This window comes from Biomphalaria glabrata, chromosome 12, assembly GCF_947242115.1.
Source record: "Biomphalaria glabrata chromosome 12, xgBioGlab47.1, whole genome shotgun sequence".
NCBI lineage: Eukaryota > Metazoa > Mollusca > Gastropoda > Planorbidae > Biomphalaria > Biomphalaria glabrata.
The window spans coordinates 21484802-21504679 of record NC_074722.1 but is presented as its reverse complement, the minus strand read 5'-3'; the positions used below and the strand labels follow the sequence as shown (position 1 = coordinate 21504679).

At 36.5% G+C, this 19878-nt stretch overlaps 1 protein-coding gene across 4 annotated transcripts in view; it reads right to left on the bottom strand.

The window, feature by feature from the left end:
• LOC106061498 (beta-1,3-galactosyl-O-glycosyl-glycoprotein beta-1,6-N-acetylglucosaminyltransferase-like) overlaps positions 1 to 16637 on the bottom strand; it is a 106391-nt gene extending 89754 nt beyond the window's left edge. For 2 of the 4 annotated variants that reach the window (XM_056005396.1, XM_056005395.1), the window contains exon 1: positions 16427 to 16637. The gene's annotated coding sequence lies outside the window, so the exon portion shown is untranslated. Of the gene's footprint in view, positions 1 to 6974; positions 9319 to 9977; positions 10095 to 16426 lie in introns of those variants that run through there. The other 2 variants (XM_056005400.1, XM_056005397.1) reach the window with 2 other exon arrangements.
• Between the last annotated feature and the right edge of the window lie 3241 nt (positions 16638 to 19878).

Genomic DNA, 19878 nt, shown 5'->3' with positions numbered 1-19878 from the left:
CTTTACTACATGCAGAATTATTTTACTAGCCTTGCGCGTCATGGAAAGAGAACAAGTAATCTACTATGTATATTCACCCGTCACTAAATAGCAGGGCCGGACTTAACTATTGAGGGGCACTATGCGTAACGGATTTCGCGGGGCCAAGTTTGGTTAGGGAAGCGGATAATAAGTGAAATTTAATGGGTTTGTATTAGAAAATAAATAATGAGGCGCGAGAAGCTTCTTTCACCAGATTACACAATTACGATTTTGCATAAGGCCGTTTTTATTTATCTAGTGTTGGATTTGTGTTTTCCATATTGAGTGACACCCCAAAATGACAACTTTTGTCTATATATTTCCATATATTTTATGGAATTTCTCGTATATTTTGCAATTTCGGGAGATTTCCAGGAGCTCCTGGTAAATCGAAAGGAGGTCGCGAGAAATCTGTTTTAAGTTATAAAATGGTTTAATTTAATAATTTATACACCTTGAATTTGCGCGGGTCCTATGAAACTGCGGATCCTATGAAAGTGCGGGTCCTACTGCGGTCGCATAGGTTGCAGTTGCCTAAGGCCGGCCCTGCAAAATAGCAGTGTATGCCGGTCGACTAGTAAAACTATATTTGCGAAGAGTAGACCTATCATCTTAGAATTAGATTCAGATCTAGGCTTCGAGAGATTTTCTGTTCTGCGCAAGCGTGACCATTCGGTCTTGTCTCATGTAAACATGGCTATATGACTATATGACTTATATCCATGAAATAGTAATACTTTCTTAGAGTTGGGCACCTCAGTTGTGATGGTCTTTAGTTTGTTTTAGGGCTACTTTACAAACCGGTATGTTACTTATATAGTTGGTATCCAAGGAGCATTTATGCCAAGTTTTATCAAGATTGGTCAAACGGTTTTGATTTCTATTCGGCACATACATACATATCCATTACTTTCTGCTTTATATTAAAGATTTCTTTTATCTCGACTGATCGCCTTGACGATCTTTCTAACGCATTGACACTGCCCTTAGAAAATAATAATCAATCATTTCCCCTTGTCCATTTTGTTTAGACAAGAGTTGCGCTCTTGAACGGAAGTTTCATTCTTTTGTTCATGACCCTCGACAGAATGTAAACAATGACGTCGTGGTCACTGACCACTATCCATTGTTCATGTTTATCTCCCCTGCTGTGTTATGATCATTCCTCTAGTATTGATCTGATCTCATTGACTTGCCATAGTTGTATTTGAACTTTTGTGATTCTCTGATTGGCGGCAATGCCCGAGATTGCGGCTAGAGACACCGACTGATTCTAATTTCTGATATAGTTCCTGTTTTCCAGTAATTCCTGTTCCTGTTATTGGATCTGGATTCATGTTAGCCTTCTTGTTCTTGCCCCCTTTTTCTATTTTTGATCCTTACGCATTCCTGCGACTGAACTTATTCTTAACTCCGTCTACTTCTCAAGTCTATTCTCAGCCCCTGCAGCCAGTCCATCCATCGTTCATTTTGCCCAACCTTTGCTGCGCTTTTGAGTGTAGGTATAAATGCATATTGGCTACGGTAAGACCACAGAAAGAGGTGAACGGCATAATCTATCTATATATATAATTCTCTTCGTCGCTCAAGAGTTTGGACGAGAAGAAGAATTAAAGGAAAGATCACTCTCTTATTTCTGCGGATAGTCACCCCATGAAAAAACAAGAGGGGGGAAGAACAAGTATTCACCGGTCACTACGGATGGCTGCCTGGTCGTGCGGTTTGCGCGCTGGACTGTCGTTTGGATTTATCAAACCCTGCCCGCTCCCATCCCCCTTCGTCCTTCAACTCTGAAGGAACATCCGAAACATATAAAACATTTTACAAACAAACATTTTACAAACATTAAATAGCAGCGCCGGACTTAACCATTGTGACCAAGAAGTCATGGAAAGAGAACAAGTAACCTACTATGTATATTCACCCGTCACTAAATAGCAGGGCCGGACTTAACTATTGAGGGGCACTATGCGTAACGGATTTCGCGGGGCCAAGTTTGGTTAGGGAAGCGGATAATAAGTGAAATTTAATGGGTTTGTATTAGAAAATAAATTCGTCTATGCATTTTATTCACTCTTTACTACGTACAGAACTACTTTACGAGCCTTGCGTGTAGCAAAGTCAGTATATCATAATAATTCTGTTTCCTACATAGATCACGCTCAATAGCAAGAATTACCAAATGTTTTAATCTATCTTTGAGAATTGTTGACCTCAAGTAATTCTTCATTAGTTTGAAGCGCGAGAAACTTCTTTCACCAGATTACACAATGCATAATGCCGTTTATTTATCGCGCGTAGGTTTGGCGTTTTCCATATTGAATGCCACCCCAAAATGACAATTTTTGTGTATATATTTCATGAGATTTGTATGAGTTTTCAAAAGATTTTTACTAATTTCCGGAGATTTCCATGACTTTTTCATATATTTTGCAATTTCAGAATATTTCCAGGACCTCCTGTTAAATCGACAGGAGGCCGCGGGAAATCTGTTATAAGTAATAAAATGGTTTAATTTATACATCTAAAACTAGCGCAGGTCCTATAAAAGTGCGTGGCCCACTGCGGTCGCATAGGTTGCAGTGGCCTAAGGTAATGGCCCTGCAAAATAGAGGCGTATGCTACGCCGCCGGTCGACTAGTATTTTTAAAATAAACAAAGCTTATATCAAATGTAGTTGTATCAATTAGTTTGGGTCAGTCATATTTGAAATAGATCTAGACTAACAATAATAAATCTGTGCGATTAATTGCTTATTTTTTAACGCAATTTCATGCTTTTAACCTTCAGTATACACTATGATCCTATCACTTGACTGAGCCAGTTGGGAAAGGGGTGGGGCAGAAAAAAGATGGTATCTAGTGAATGTTTTAAAATACATTTATAAAAAAGGTCCTGAATTTCAACCCGAGGGCTCAAGCCTCTTCAAGCCTTCTCAAGACAATATACTAACCACTGTGCCAGCGAAGTGCTTATGAAAATAGTAAATTTTATAGTTATCTATTGTTAGTTTCAAACTTTAAAGCGGCAAACATTTCTCTGAGCAAAATATAAAGGTGACTAATTCCCCACCACATCAATCAAGTACAAATTCTTTCCCTTGTTCAATATCAAACAAAATAATTAATTAGTAATAGTTAATAAATAATTGTGTTGTTTTTTTTTGCTTCTTGTGTTGTCAGGTAAAAGATATAACTGTCCAAAATTTCAGCTGGATCTGGAAAAAAAGTGTGGGACAAATAATGTGTACACTTTTCACAGAGACAGAGAGTCGATATAAGCTTTGTAAAAGGTGTACAATTATAATGTAAAAGTGATTGATACAAGTTAAATAGAGTGATTTAAAGTTTAAAAAAATGACGTATCAGCTTGTTTGATAAATAATTTAAAGTGTAATACATTTCTAAACAATTATCACATTTGCCTTTTTATTTTCGTTGCTAATGAAAGCCAAAAGGACGATACTATGCGAATTAAAGTCTAGAGTAGATCTAGTCTTTTAACTGGATCTTTATACCAAGAATTTAAGTATAGGATGAAATGTATATTTACTTACATCTTTATAAATAAAATCCAAACCCAACTCATTCATTCACTGACTTAAAAACGAATGCTTCTACGGGGTGGACGACTATTTAAACAGCTATTACTTACCGTGTGCCTAGAACAACAAAGACAATTACATGACCAAATCGGAAGCGGTTATTTTCCCCAGCTTCGTCCCAATACGTTTTTTTCCACACAAACTGTCTTTTGTAACCTTGTTGTTTTTTTTTTTTGTAAATGGTAGGCTACTTCCTTTTATTTTTTTCACGAATTCATTTTTTTTTTGTTTACTTTGACCTATTGTTTGTCCTTGTAAGGACGTAGATCTAAATCTAAACACGGTAGAAATAAACGAATAAAAAATAATAATAATACCAAATAAAACTGACATAGATCTAGAATTAAGATTATTACAAAATACCGAAGTGATTTTTAAATTCCTCTTTTCAGCTTACTAACTCTTGATAGGTTAAGGCTGGGTAGGCACCGCTTGTTGTACCTTCTTTAATGCTCGAGCCACCCATGACAAATTATTGTTTGTTCAATGATGTTATTTTTACCGATTGCTAGTGAGAACTGTAACATATTCTTCTAGATATTCGACAAATAGTAATACGAATTTGATACTTTTCTACATTTTGACCCTATCTCAAGAGGGACGGAAAGCAGTGCTCAAACTTGAACCATCGTGACAAATGTCAAAAGCGCTGCTAATAAAAGCACAGAGGCCGTAATTAGATGTTTACATATTATAAGCACAAGCATGGGCGTAGCATGGGGGGGGGGGTTGACCCCCCGAAATGAAATCCCCCCTCCCCCGCAGGGGGGAGGATCGGAATTTAGTGACTGATTTTTTGCTTTGATTTTGTTTATTTTAGGTGAGATTTTAATACTAAAACATCACTTGTCCCAGCACAACCAAGGCGGTTTTGAGTTTAAAACCCCCTACCGGGGGTTTTGAGTTTAAACCCTCTAACAGGGGGGGGGGGGGGGGTCAAACAAAAATGCAAACGACAATCCCAAAATTCCAAGAGCACAGTTAAGGAAGATTTTGATTTTAAAACCCCTTCCAAAATTTACGATAAACCCCCTCTTCAATATCAAAAAAAGAGCAAATTATACACTCAAAATTCTATGAGCGTAGCCAAAGGGGTTTTGAGTTTACCTCCCCCCCCCTCTATCTTCAGTAGGGTTTGAAGCTAAAAAATACCTTTTCAATATAAAAAAAGCTAATTACGCACTCAAAATGTTATGAGCGTAGCTAAATGGGTTTTGACTCAGTTTTGAGTTTAAGTTTAAACCCCCTTCAGCGGGGTTTGAAGGTAAAAAATACCTCTTTAATAATAAAAAGAAAGCAAATTATACACTCAAAATGTTATGAGTGTAGTCAAAGGGGTTTTCAGTTTAAACCCCCTCCAGCGGGGTTTGAAGCTAAAAAATACATCTTCAGTTTAAGAAAAAAAGCAAATTACGCACTCAAAATGCTATGAGCGTTGCTAAAAGGGGTTTTGAGTTTAAACCCCCCTTCAGAGGGGTTTGATGCTAAAAAAATACCTCTTCAATATAAAAAAAAGCAAAGTACACACTAAAATTATTTGAGCGTAGCCAATCCTATTGGGGTTTTTGAGTTTAATACAGATGGCTTTTTTAAAACTTTAAAACCCCTCCAGATGGTTTTGAGTTTAAAATTCCCCTACAGAGTGTTTTGAGGTGGAAAACCTCTATCTTCAATATTATTCTAAAGCAAACTACAGTTATTAAGTTCTATTACCGTAGCTAAATGGGGTTTTGAATTTAAAAAAAAAACAACTCCAGAGTTTTTTAGTTTAAAACCCCAACAGATGATTTTGACGATAAACCTTCCCTTTTCGATATAAAATCTAAAGCAAACTACAGTCACTTAATTCAAAGAGCGTATTCAAGAGAGGTTACACATTTCTACCAGTGGCGGGGCTCCATTAATAAAGTGAAGTGAATAGTCATCTGCCGAAATTGAAAAACACTAAATGTGTCTCAACAAACATGGCTAAGACAGATTTTAGGAGTCAGTTATAGAGATCGGGTCTAAATCAAGGAAATCCTATGCCGAAGTGGGAGGCAACCTCTTAGTAAGGTTGTGACAGAGCGTCGCATGAGGTTTGCGGGACAAGTTCACCGACAAAATGAATTACGCATAAAAAGAGTACAACTAGGCGCCACACTTTAATGGAGGTCCTCAGAGCAGGTGGGAAGAGGCTTTAGACATTACCAGTGACAGATTTTTACGGAAACAGCTTGACGGCTAATTCGCCGAACGGCGCGGGAGGGTCTAAGTCAGTAAGAATAGCACATTAGGTTTTTGAAAATAAACTTGTTAATAGCAGGAAAATGCACTGTAGATACCTCAGAATATGCATTTTGTTGGCTTTCAATACCAGAAATAGTGCTTGGCGGCGGGGCTCCACCCCGCGATGGGGGAGCTCCTAGCGCTCCCCCAGACCCCCTTGCTAACAATGGCAGGGAATCTACAATTTTTCCACTAACTCCAGGAAGAACCTATTTTAGGGCACAATAAACGTCTTCCGATAGAATGAAGGATCAGAATGCAATAAATATTATGTACACACACACACACACATAAATACATAAAAAAAAATTTTCGCCGGGGGGGGGGGGGGGGGAAATCCCCCCAAATCCCCCCCCCCCCCCAAGAAAAAAATCCTGGCTACGCCCATGAACACAAGTGTCAGCGAGATGTGAAAAATTTAATCAAATCTAAGAGTAAAGTTTCAAAAATACTCCCATATGCAAATTAGTGTCATAATAAATAATAATCTCCAATATTAAATCATATGTGATTTTGCAAGTCCTAGAAATAGTGAATGGTATTGTCAGTTCTATAAGAGAGGTCCCATATATTTTACTTATTTTCTTTATTATTAAAGTATATATATATATTCTGATACGCCCCTTGAGTCATAACATCATCTGTCCTATTAGCCACAATGTTCAATGAGTCTCCGCGGATGAAATACGATAGTCTAGTGGCTAGTGTCATGTGCAAAGAATAACAGGGCAACGAGTACGTAGGTAATTGCTAAATTTCAAATAAATCCTGATTATAAATGTATGGTTCATCTGTAACAATATCTCTTTCACGTCTGTCATGGTTTACGATCAAACGTTGTTATTCTATTTCGGTACAAATATTCAACTCAAAATTGTTAACAAGAATAATTAATCAACATAGTTCACATTATAAAACCTTAATAAGCAAAACTACTGAATATTTCTTGTAGACTAATTAATTGAAAACACCTTCTGATGAAATCATCAACCGCAGAAGGTTCAGTTTAAAAATTCTTTTTTTTTATACCTTAATGATGAAGAGAATTAGAGCATATATGTGTTTACACTCCGGAACTTACCGTAAGGAGAATGTAGGCCTTTACACACAAACAACACAAGTATTATAATCTAAGAGTAGCTGATCTACCAGCTGACACAGTTGTGACCTAGATAAATGAATTGCTTTAAGTGACGTCCTTTAAAACTTAAGAGTGCCTGGTTGACTTGTAATCTCTCTCTCTCTCGTATTTTTTTTTCGATGTTTTTCACTTACGAGCTAGACAACAATCTCTGTTTTATTTAATATCTAGTTATGGCTCATTCTTTCTTTTGGAGTTCTAATTCTCTGCATCAGCTTTTTTTTTTTTTCTTTTCTAGTTTCTCTTTTTAATTTTCACTGTACATATCATTCCTTAAACATAATTGGTTTATTTTCACTTCTCTATATGTTTAATTTACTCTACTCTCACAATGAGACACATACACATTCATGAATTATTCCACTAAAATAACTGAGCACTAACTGTCAATCTATATGTTTATCAATTTTTCTATCCATCTTTTTATTTCTGTTCTTAAATTATAATACCATTACACACCGGCTACGCCCGTTGATTTGTTTTCATGATTTTTATTGTTTATTATGGCCTGAACATCCCCTTCTTTTCGTTCTTTTTTTTATTGTCAATTAACAGGCCACATTTGAACGATCCCCTTAACTAACTTTTTAGCCCATGTATCTGTTACAATAAAATTAAACGGCCCGCTCCTCTTTCCTTCTCTCTCCCTCTGGAACCCGTCCCCCTTTTTTTTTTCATCCTGCTTATGGTAATTTCTCTGACATTTTTTAAAATTTGATTTGGAACGACCCTCCCCACAACACCCAAACCTACACATGATTTTGGCTCCACGAATTCTGATAACTCTTATACGTCTCCTACATCCCCCACCCCCTCGTCAAACAAAAAAAGTTAGTCCTACTTACCAATCCTTAAGACTTTTCTTCGGCTTTTAAATTCAATATTTTATAATATAATCTTTTCAAACGTAACTACCCCCTCACCCATCCCCCATACACGCGCGCATTCACACTTTTCGGCCCTTTTTTATTACAATGACCAAAAAAAAAACAACTTTTTGTTCAACATCCTTTGATTGATCAACCCTGCACCGCTCTCCTACGAGATTTTTAATTCTATATATAGCACTTTTAGTTATTTTTAACTTTTTTTCTGCATCCTTTAATAATAAGGTGAGCAAACATTTCTTTACACCATCAGTTTCAGCTAAGAGGAAAAAAATGCGTTTTCTAAAGGCCCCGATTAAATGGTCCATTCCCGGTACCCTTTGTACATTTATTTTGGTTTTGTGTCCTCTAAATATAATATCAATAGGGTTTTAAATTAATTGTAATCGTTTATTTGATCCATTTGAATGTATAGATGTGACATTGCTGTGTCTCTCTTTCTCTCTCGAAAAAGAAAAACACTTTTAATGCTATTAGTATTGGTTTTGTCTTTTTGCATTTAGACTTTAGACGCGTCTAAAAGGAAGTGGAAAATGATGTAAGGCTTTACTAAAAATAAGTAGATTTAGGGAAAAAGAAATAAATCGATTTAAAAGTGCGAAATTTGTGGGGTTTTTTTTTTTTGTTTTTGTTTTTTTTTTGCTTTACTATCGACTGCGGCCGTTTGGAGAAATACCGAATATAAAAGAAAGTTTTGATAGAAAGCTTGCGGTTTTTCGCGAATAGCGATGGTGAATTTCGAAATCTGTCAAAACCGGTTTATAAGAAGTGCACAGGAGGTAAAAGGAACCTGTGTACGAAATTTCTACGGACCCTTACGACAGTTGATGAGATCTCCTGATCATTCAGTCAGTCTTACTAAGTACTGAAAAGGTAAAGGGAACCTGTGTACAAAATTTCGCCCTTTTTGTGTTTCCAGAGTTATAGTGATGGATGAAAGAATGAATGAGTGTTTTTTCACGTATCTATCTATTTATCTAAATTTATTTATTTATACAAACAAACAGAAGCGAGAATGTACACTTTCATTGAAACACATACACCAATACACTCGATCGAGATCACATTTATACTGAATGCCCATTAAAGCCCTTAATAATCAGATTGGGGGAAAAGTCAATCAATAAAGGTTGCCTTCGTGTGTTCCCTTGGAACATTCATACTTTGTGGTAAGTAGAGAAATGACACAGTATATGGGAGAGAGAGAGGTAGTCAGGAACAGGGAGGATGAAATGTGTAGTAGGCAGACCGAATCAATTCTCCTAACCAAGGATTGATCACAGCTCTGTCTGGTCAATGTTTTTCTATACGGAAAGATCTAAATCTACATTGTATTGCCATAGACTTATTACCTCAGTCTTTGTACTCTCAGTCATTGGTAATGTACACGTACTACACTGAACAGAGGTAACTAAAACAGTAACTAAAACAAGGGAACAGAGATACCGGTGTTAGCCCACAATCAAAGCTAAAACAAGCGAATAGAAGTACCGGTCTTAGCCCACTTTCAAAGCTAAAACAAGGGAACAGAGGTTACGGTCTTAGCCCACTTTCAAAGCTAAATAAGGGAACAGAGGTACCGGTCTTAGCCCACTTTCAAAGCTAAAACAAGGGAACAGAGGTTACGGTCTTAGCCCACTTTCAAAGCTAAATAAGGGAACAGAGGTACCGGTCTTAGCCCACTTTCAAAGCTAAAACAAGGGAACAGAGGTTACGGTCTTAGCCCACCTTCAGTAACTAAAACAAGGCAACGGTGGACACATTCAGTGTCAATAAAATAAATGGAACAGAGGTACCGGTGTTAGTCCACCTTCAGGGTAACTAAAATAAATGGAAAGGAGGTACCGGTGTTAGCCCACCTTCAGTAACTAAAACAAGGAAATAGGGGTACCAGTGTTAGCCTACCTTCTCCCTATGTACTCAAAAGAAATGCTGATATAGCAGAATGGCATGGGGCGGCGATAATTTAGTAGTTATAAAAAAAGCTTCTTATACTCTTTTGTTCTGTGTTCTGTTAAAAAATTGGCACTAAATATAAAATAATGCTAAATTTTACCTTCTTTATTTAGGAATAAGTAGAACAAATAAGATGAGTTATACTTTTTTCCTAGTCGCCGCCTTTCAACAACCTTTTCTCATTCTTAGCTTTCTTTAATTTTAGGCCTACAACACAGTTTTAATCTATGTTAACCTTAAATTCACCTTGATCTAAATCAGCTTTTCCTAAGCTGCGGACCGCATTTTTATGACAGATTGAATGTGTCTTTTTTTTATGGAAAAAATCGGTTGTATTTGCAATGTAACCTGTAAATAGATATTTAAATACTTATTAGGTAAAAACATTATTCAAAGGGTTCTTATAAATAGAAATTTTAATATGTATCCACCAAATCAATTCTACCCGTTTTGCGAGATTTAGAACGGTTGAATTTCCATAGAGCGTTGTAATGTTCACGTGAGGCATTCTACTGAACAAAACAGGCCAACTACAAGAGATTTCTCTGAACATGAAGATCTTACATGTGCCTCGATTGTCAATCACACTTCAGTATCGGCTCATGCCTCCACCTTACTTTATTTCACTTATTTTGACCAGCATTTTTAAAAGGATGGATAGTGAGCTGTTAGTACAGGAGTAGGCGTTTATGTAACGATAACTAAAAAAATAAAACTTTTAACCTCCCCCTTTCCTAAATTAATTCCAGATCCGCTAATAAAAAAAAATCTTTAAGATAAGATATGGTGTGTAAATAGAAACACTTATTCACACTTAAATAAGCGATCTGATGTAAATACTCCATCCTACTATACAATTTTAATATTTACATATCCATTTGTTAACCCGCTACCCAAACTATAATTTAAATTTAAATTAAACTAGTCATATATATATATATATATATATATATATATATATATATATACTCAGCCCCAAGGATCACCGTAAACGGACAGCCCCTTAACGTGGTAGACCACTTCACATATCTAGGTAGTATAGTGTCAAATGACGCCTCACTTTCGAGGGAAGTTGATAACCATCTGGCCAGGGCCAGTAGCGATATTGGACGCCTTCAGGCGAGAGTTTGGTGGAAAAAATCGCTCTGCATGCCTACAAAAATCAATGTCCACCAGGCGATGGTTCTCTCAACCCTTCTATATGGCTCTGAGACATGGACACTATACAGAAAATAATTAAGACTTCTTGAGCGCTTCCACCAAAGATGCTTGCGCTCTATCATGGACAAGACCGCACTACAAACAGCGATGTCCTTGCGAACGCCGGTATGGGCAGTATAGAGGGACTTCTTATGGTCCGACAGTTACGCTGGGTAGGGCACGTATCTCGTATGGGAGACGAACGTGTGCCAAAGGCAGTCTTTTTTGGTGAGTTAAAAGGTGGTCGACGTAACAGAGGCGCCCCACAGAAACGCTTCAAAGACCAGCTTAGGCGTCAACTTTCCTTGGCTGACATAGAGAACACCTGGTTGCATGCGGCTTCAGAACGAGATAGCTGGAGGTCACTCACGAAGGCCGCAGGACACACATTTGAGACCAAAAGAAAATCCGCCGAGGACAAACGCAGATGGCGAAAAGAAAATCTAAATCGACCACCTGCGGACAATAGTTATGCCTGCCCTTGATGTGGCAAAATATGTAGGTCACAGCTGGAGGATTTTGGCCAGGTTCGGATGCCCACCTACGTTCCTATCCATTCTCAAGCAATTTCAAGTGGGACAAAAGGCTAGATCAGAAACAATGGTGACCTGTCTGATCACTTCCCCGTAGAAAATGGCATGAAGCAGGGCTGTGTACTTGCTCATATCCCATACAAAAACAAAGGAGATGGTCATAACAGAGCTTCTCTATGTCGATGATCTCCAGAACGCGGTCAACGAATTGGCATACGCTGCCGCCTCTTTCGGTTTGTCTATAAACTCTTTCACCAAAGATGTTTGCGCTCCATCAAGGACATACGGCAAGTTGCGCACCAAAGAATTATTAAGTCCTTTAAAAAAAGAAGGACCTTTTTATGCCATTAAACATGCTTCACTTATTGGAGATTTTCACGTAAAACTAAACAATGTCAAGGACTTTAAACTGAATTTCACCTTTGCCAACTAATTTTTTTTTTAATTTAGCTATAAGGTTTTTCAATGCGAGGCAGTTGGTCTGAGTATCAAAGTTTCTATATTATACTCCGTTTACATAAGCCTACCATACTTTTGGTATGCCTGTTTTCTCTTAACAAGCTAACCTCTAAACCTTTCAGCAGTACGACATGTCAACAACATATTCAGTAAGTTTACGTTGCAAAATATAATTACTGGTCATTGAAAACAAGCACAATTATTATCAAATTTACTAGTGATAAACCCAATAAGAAGAAATGTCCTCGCTCCACACCTTAGCTAGTTTAAGTGTCTGGAGGAGAACCTTAAGCCACAAGGGTAACTTCATTCTGAGTTGCAAACTTTTTTTCTCATGGCTTCTGTGGGGCAAATTTCAAACTCCAAAGAGCGAAGGTCAAATGAAAAAGAAGGATGAAGTCCAGGGCGATACTGAAATTTGAGAGACTTTCGAGACGCAATTGTTCAGGCACGTCTGTAATGTTACATAGAAACAGGTCTCAAAATGCAAATAGCTGATAATTTATCACATCAGTGGTGAAGACCAATAGAGTTATCTTGATGAGATGGTTTTGTGAAATCATAGCGCACAGCTTCCATGAAGTGATCAGAAAATAGTTGAAATTCAACGAAAAACTGAAGCAACTTCTATAATAACAAAGGAAATTGAAATTCTTGATAAGTCAATTTGTTCTCGAGAAAACCAAGTCGAAAGCTAGAATGAGTGTGTTTTAGCTAGAATATCCAAATATATTTTTCGACAATAATGAGATGCTGATCAGCTTTCAAAAGGAATATTGTTAAAGAAAAAAAAATGCATGCAGTAGAGTTCGAGCTTGGGGAAAAGTCCCAATGGATTTGTTTGAGTGGGGAGTACTTGCTGTTAGTTCATTTTATCGAACTAAGTTAGTTCATTTTATCGAACTAATCTGAAAGCAGACGAGAACCAAAAAAGAGAAATATGTTATCTGGGCACCAAAATTCCGTTTTGCTAGACATGGCATGCCAGAAGAAGCTGTGAGCAACAATATGCCGGCCATTCAACTGTTACAAATACAGACTATTCACTAATGAATGGGATTTCGCAATAACGACATCAAGTCCTAGATAGCCTCAATCAAATGATCAAAGTTAGGTACGTATTGTCAAGCAGATATTTAAGAAAGGTTACAATCATGGGGAAGATCCTTATCTCGCTATGATTAATCTACATGAATAATCCAAAAAGCGTATTGTCCTTTCACATCACAACTGCTAATGAACAGAAGAATTAGAGATGATATCATTCCAAATGATCCTAATGGAAGCAAGTAACATTTTGTGCTTTTTAACCATTATATTTAGATTTAGGCTTCAGTCAACTATCTTATAAGTTACAGAGTTGCTTCAAAAGAGAAGATGATTACGTCCTACGGCGTGTCCCTGTGTCAATCTAGTCATGCATGTTAATCAATGACGTAAACTCTGCCAAGTCGTTGGTTTTCCTGGCTGACTCAACAACCCATTCCATGCTCTAATAAAATGTTTTACATGTTTCGGATGTCCCTTCAGAGTTGAAGATAGTTTACTTCCTAGTCCAAACCTCCCGCAGGACGACGGGGGATGGGAGCGGACAGGATTTGAACCCTAGACCATCGATAAATCCGAACGACAGTCCAGCGCGCAAACCTCACGACCAGGCAGCCATCCAATAGCATTAGGAAAGAAGAAGCATTTGTACAATTTTGTCCTAGGTAGCCTTCAGTGGCCATTTTGTGTGTAATAGGCCTATAGAGACATATAGACAATAATAATACAAGAGTAGGGATTTTTTTATTATTTTTGTTTGTGGTTAGATTGTCAATGAAAAAAAAAGTTTCTTAGTCAGCTCCTAAGTGGTAAATGGAACCTATTTAGAAAATGTTATGCAAATTCATTGGTTGTCCCAGAGATTTCATCATGATCAGTGAGTCAGTAGATAATATTATGAACTGTCTATAACATATAGATCTATCTTTCTTCATAGAGACTATTCCATATCAGATCGTGAACTACAATCTAGACCTAAAAATATACTTACTGAAAAAATAATTGAAAACTCAAAATGATAAAAGCTAAAGGATGGGTGAAAGCTGTAGATTTAATCCATACAGATTTTAGATCAAGATCTAGCTGATTACCTATAGCTTGATCTAGATCCATATTGACATATAATTCCCCTTTCAGACCTTGCAATCTATAGGGCAGATGTGTTTCTTTGGCCCGTGGTTTACGAGGGTGTCATGTGGCCAGCACAATGACAAACACCCCTTTACTTTTCCAAAACTGGGTGGACTAATAGGCGCCTAAAGATCCCAAAATTTAAAAAAAAAAACAGTCTTTACCAGGATTCGAACCTGGGAACCCTGTTTCAGAAATCAAGCGCTTTACCACTCTGCCACTGCACCTCCATATTCACATATATATTACATAGACATATTCATAGTCTAGAGGTAGATCTAGATCTAATTAGGCTGCATTGAGAAGACCATGTGCATATAAAAAGTCTTCAAAAATAAATAGGCTTATAGTGAGATCTAGATCTAATATAAAGGCCTAGACCTATATATATATAGATTATTTCTATAACATAGATTTAAATGAGATTCTAAATCTAGATCTAAATCTAGATAATATATAGTAGATATCTAGATCTAGATATGTAATTTAGAGCTTCATTATTTGAAAAGGGGTTAAATAGGTTAATAGGCCTACTATTCATAAATCAAGATCTATAATCATTATGTCTAGAATATAGATCTAGCAGGCATTATAAATAAGATCTATATTCTAGTTTGATCTATTCTTTATAATTATTAATCTAGATCTAGATTATAGTCAAATCTAGTCTAGCTTTAGAAGTTTAGATATAGATCTAGATCTATTCTATATAGACCTAGATCTCTAGTATTACTTATTTTTAAAAGTACTTAAGTGTCTTAAGTAGCAATCGCCTTAGATCTATATCTATCTATTATCTAGTAGTTTATTTAATTCGGACATTACATGAATTCGGACATTCGCTGTTTTTGTGGTCATTAAATAATTATTTTAATATTTATTATAAAACTAGCGCGCTGTATAATGTGCTTGTCCATTTTCCCAATGATTCTGACCCAATTTCCTTCAACTTAGCTGTCTTTTTATGTAAGAAAAACGAATTTCAAATTTGTTAGGTTGTTGTTTTTTTCTGTTACCCGGATGACTTTACCTCTTCCTAGGGTTAAGACTATATTTTTTGATTGGCTAAGTCTATACTAATGAGCCCGGCAATATTTACTCTGTCTTTGGAGCTGATGTATTTGATTCATAAGCCAAGTTGTCTGATTCCATTAAAAAAATTAATAGGGTGTCCGAATTAAATTACGATTTTCTTACCAAAATTTATTTCGGACAGCCAGTTTTGGACATCAATGTTAATGATCTTATATTATATTTGTTCGTTTGTTGTTGTTTTTTTAATAGAGATTAAATGGGCAAATGTTTGGAGTGAGCTTGGTACATTGAATGAAGTTAAATGCTTAGATCTAGACCTACTAGATAGATCTAGATTTATATAGAGAAAATATTGAGGATTCAGCTATTTAGGCAAGAATGGCTATCCTAACCTGTACTATACTACAAAAGATAATCTGTATTACAAATTTATTAAATTAATAAACAAAAAAACACAAACATTCAACACACATCTAATCATGCAAACATAAAATAAGTCTAAAAGTTGGTATAGAAGTCACTATCCCAGTGACCCAATTTTGGTAGAATAAGTGTGTTCATATTTTTATTTTTTGTGTTCGTATTTATGCATAGTTTAAAAACATCTAAATGATTTCATGAGAGGGGCTATGCCTGGGGATCTTAAAGTTTAGTTAATGTTAATATAGAATTAAAATCTAAGTTTATTGGTGCCTAGGCTAAATATAGAGACTGTCAGAAATAAATTATGGTGTCCGGAATCAAATAATGTGGGTCAAATGTGTCCGAATTAAATGAAAACACACTGCCTCTTTGACCTTAAATATAATGACAAATATAGGTTAGGGGTACAATTATAAGTAGTCATCCTTATTCTGCTTTAACTAAAGAAGATTTTGATACTTCATTTTCTTTTCTATGTCGAACCATTGTAAAATAATGCGCTATCAAAGTCAAACTTTCAAATTTGGGCCTATCAGTGTCAGAATAGCATAAACTACTCTAGATCTAGATGTATATCTAATCTACTAAATAAATACATAGAATCTAGATCTAGATCTATAATTTGAATACAATCATTATGAGTATGATTACTATGAAGATTCTAGTAGATATCTAGATCTAGATCTAGAATCTAAAATTAAAGAAATCCAATTAGGCCTACCTTAGAAATTATACTTTTCCGTTGTGAAATTCAACTGAAAGTAAATGTGTAGCCATTTAAAACACATAGGTTTAGACTCCACTGCACACACTTGGGTCTATTTCAAGAATTTTCCAACTAACCTCTCTAAAACCGTGTCTTCGTTTGTCTGGTAGCGCACACATACACATAACCAGCTGCGTTTTCATTCGTCAGCTTCCACTTCGTCAACGAAACAGCCGTGTGGTAGTAGAGCAAAGAAAACTATTGAATATCCCAGTCGCTGTGTTGTGTCCCCTTTTCTGTGGGTAATTCAATAAAAGCAGTAGTCCAGATCTCGTTATTGGCCTAATAAAATACAACACTGGAATGCTCATTATATAGATCTAGAAGTCTCTCCTCTTTCTCTCTGTAATTCTGATATATAAATATCTTATCTTATATATTACAGACGTTACTTCAAAAAAGAAAATTACGTCCTACGCGCACTGGCGGATCCAGGGGGGGGGGGGGGCGGTAGGGGCGATCGACCCCCCCCCCCCACTCGGCCGACCCCCCCCCCCCCGGCAGACGAATTTTAGTATATAGAATTCACACAATTTGTATACGAATTTATTACTTGTGTTAATAATATATACTAATTATTTATATTTCAACCTATTTTTAGATTATTTCCCCCCCCCCTCTAGTATGATGGCCGATTTGGTGGGGTCGGGAGGGGGCGATGGTATCAATCCCGCCCCCCCTACCCATACACTTTCGAGTGGGGGGGCGGTCCAATTTATTTGTAGAAATCACAGCTTGCTAACAGAAACAATTAAATATATCTATATGATTAAAACTTGTTATTAATATTTTAACCGACCTTTATATTATGTCGTTCCCTGTTTGCCGATTGGGGGAGGGGGGGCGAATACCTCTACTGCCTAAACCCTTTGAGTGGGGGGGGGGGCGGTCCTACTTTTATAGAGAAATCATAGTTTGTGAACAAAATTAATTCAATTAATATATAAATTTTATATTATGTCAATCCCCTTCTAGTATCTTGGCCGATTCGGTGGAGTTAGGGGCAGAGTGATTGCATGTACTGCCCTCCCACTCTAGCCCTCTGAGGGGGGGGGCGGTCCTATTTTTATATCATAGTTTGTGAACAAAATTAGTTGAGTCGCCCCACCCCTATTCTTTAATGCCAAATGCAATCTTTAGCAGAAATTATTAAAGGAGCGAGGATTAATCGTTTTCACTCTACCGCCCCTCTCATTTCCAGACATAGTTTATGTAATTTCACATGAATTTATCAAAATTATTTTAAGAAAGTTAGAATTCAAACGAAATTTTTAGTATAAGAGTCATGATTGAGAAGTTCTAAACCGAAATTACACTAAACATAGTCGCCTTTTCCCAACCTTTACTCAATCTGAAATTTTTCTAGTTAAATAAATTTGGGACTATAACTCACAATTTATACTTTAATTTTATTGAATATTATTTATCGAATAATTCTTTTTTCGGCGGCGATCCTCAAAGCCAAATCTAAATATGTGGGGTATCTTATCTTCTCAAGGAACAAATCGGTTTTATTTGCAATGTATTAAGGGTCAATAAATTCATATTAGAATATTTTTCAAGTACAACATTATTTGAGAGGTCCTTTTTTAATAGTAAGAAAAATGAGCTTTAGGTCAGGAGAATGCGTTTCTTCTATGAAGTATGCAAGAAATGGTTTTTGGCGTCGGAACCCCACTGATGAATAATGAGCTGTAGTTGTCAGGAGAATGCGTTTCTGCAGTGAATAAAACGCTGTTGACGAACTCCATTGATAAATAATGAGCTGTAGATGTCAGGAGAATGGGTTTCTGCATTGAAGAATGCAAGAAAACGCTTTTGGCGTCGGGGCTTAGCCCCTAATTCTTTTTATGAATAATGAGCTGTAGATGTCAGGAGAATGCGTTTCTGCATTGAAGAATGAAAGAAAACGCTTTTGGCGTCGGGGCTTTGCCCCTAATTCTTTTTGAATAATGATCTGTATATGTCAGGAGAATGCGTTTCTTCAGTGAAAAAAGCAAGAAAACGCTTTTGGCGTCGGGGCTTTGCCCCGAAACCCACTATGAAACCTTATAGCGCTGCCCCAGTTGTATTGTTTTTCGCCGAAGGTTGAGAAATGCTGCGCTTTTTTTCTCATATATATATATATATGCTGTACGTACGTTTATGCATAGGGTTAGGGTTTACTGGGCGTTAGGGTTAGGGTTTGGAAAAAAATCGCCCCCCCCCCCCTCCAAAGTTCTGGATCCGCTAGTGACTCCAAATCAACACCAATAACAGTAAACTTAAGTGTGTCTTAAGAAACAGTCTTAAGCCTACTTACTTACTTACATAAATGACCTACCAAATTGCATTAACTTATGAACAAAAGTCAGATTATCTGCAGATGATTGCATAACATATAGAACAATCAAAACAACACAAGATACTGAAATTTTACACAAAAGAATTGAAAGATTTACAGAAAATGGAATGAAATTGGAGCATGTCTTTCCACCCAGATAAATGCCAGTTATTAAGAGTAACAAAAAATGACTAAAACTACTTATTTTATTCATGGTAAACCGGCCACACAGACTAAAGCTCAAAATATCTTGGAGTAATAAAAAATGAAAAGTTATCATGGAATCCTCATATCGATGACATTATTTGAAAAATCCAAAGAAAAAAAAAACTACATTAAGGTATAATAATTGTTTTTAAATATTTTTTTTACAAATGAAACAGGAACATAAAACTAAAATGGTATTTACCTTTAGTTAGGCCAATATTAGAATATGCATCCTCTGAGTTCCCTCAACCCAAGAAAACTTGAACAATGACAAAATAGAGCAGTGAGATTCATTACAAACGACTATTCAAATTTGATTAGAGTAACATCATTAGTAAAATCACTAAACTTAGAGACACTTCAGGACAGAAGCATAAAAAGTAAAATAGCTATAATACATAAAACATTCAACCATAATTTACAAAAAAAAAAAAAAAAAAAAAAAAATTTAAAAAATATACATAATAAAAAAATAAATTACTTAATGAAATACTCATAAAGGTATACGCTAGAACAATTTATACAAGTAGCCTAATCCTTCTTCACTAGTGCCATTAGAAAATGGAATGTGTTGCCTGAATCAGCCGAGAAAACCAACGAATTAAATTAACATGCATGACTAGATTGACACATTAAACGCGTAGCCTGTGGTGGGTTTGGCACAGAAGACAACTAAATTCTAAATGACTCGTAGGACGATTCCAAACTTTATTATACACTAAAGACCTGCAGCCATACGTGAACACATGGTGTAGAACCAAGCACAAAAGGGAGTGGAGACGACTTAGGTCCAGTAACATACGGACATTACAGCGACAAGAAATGCCGGTCGAATGGACAGTGCCCACGTTGGTCTGCCTCTGTCATGCGCGGACAC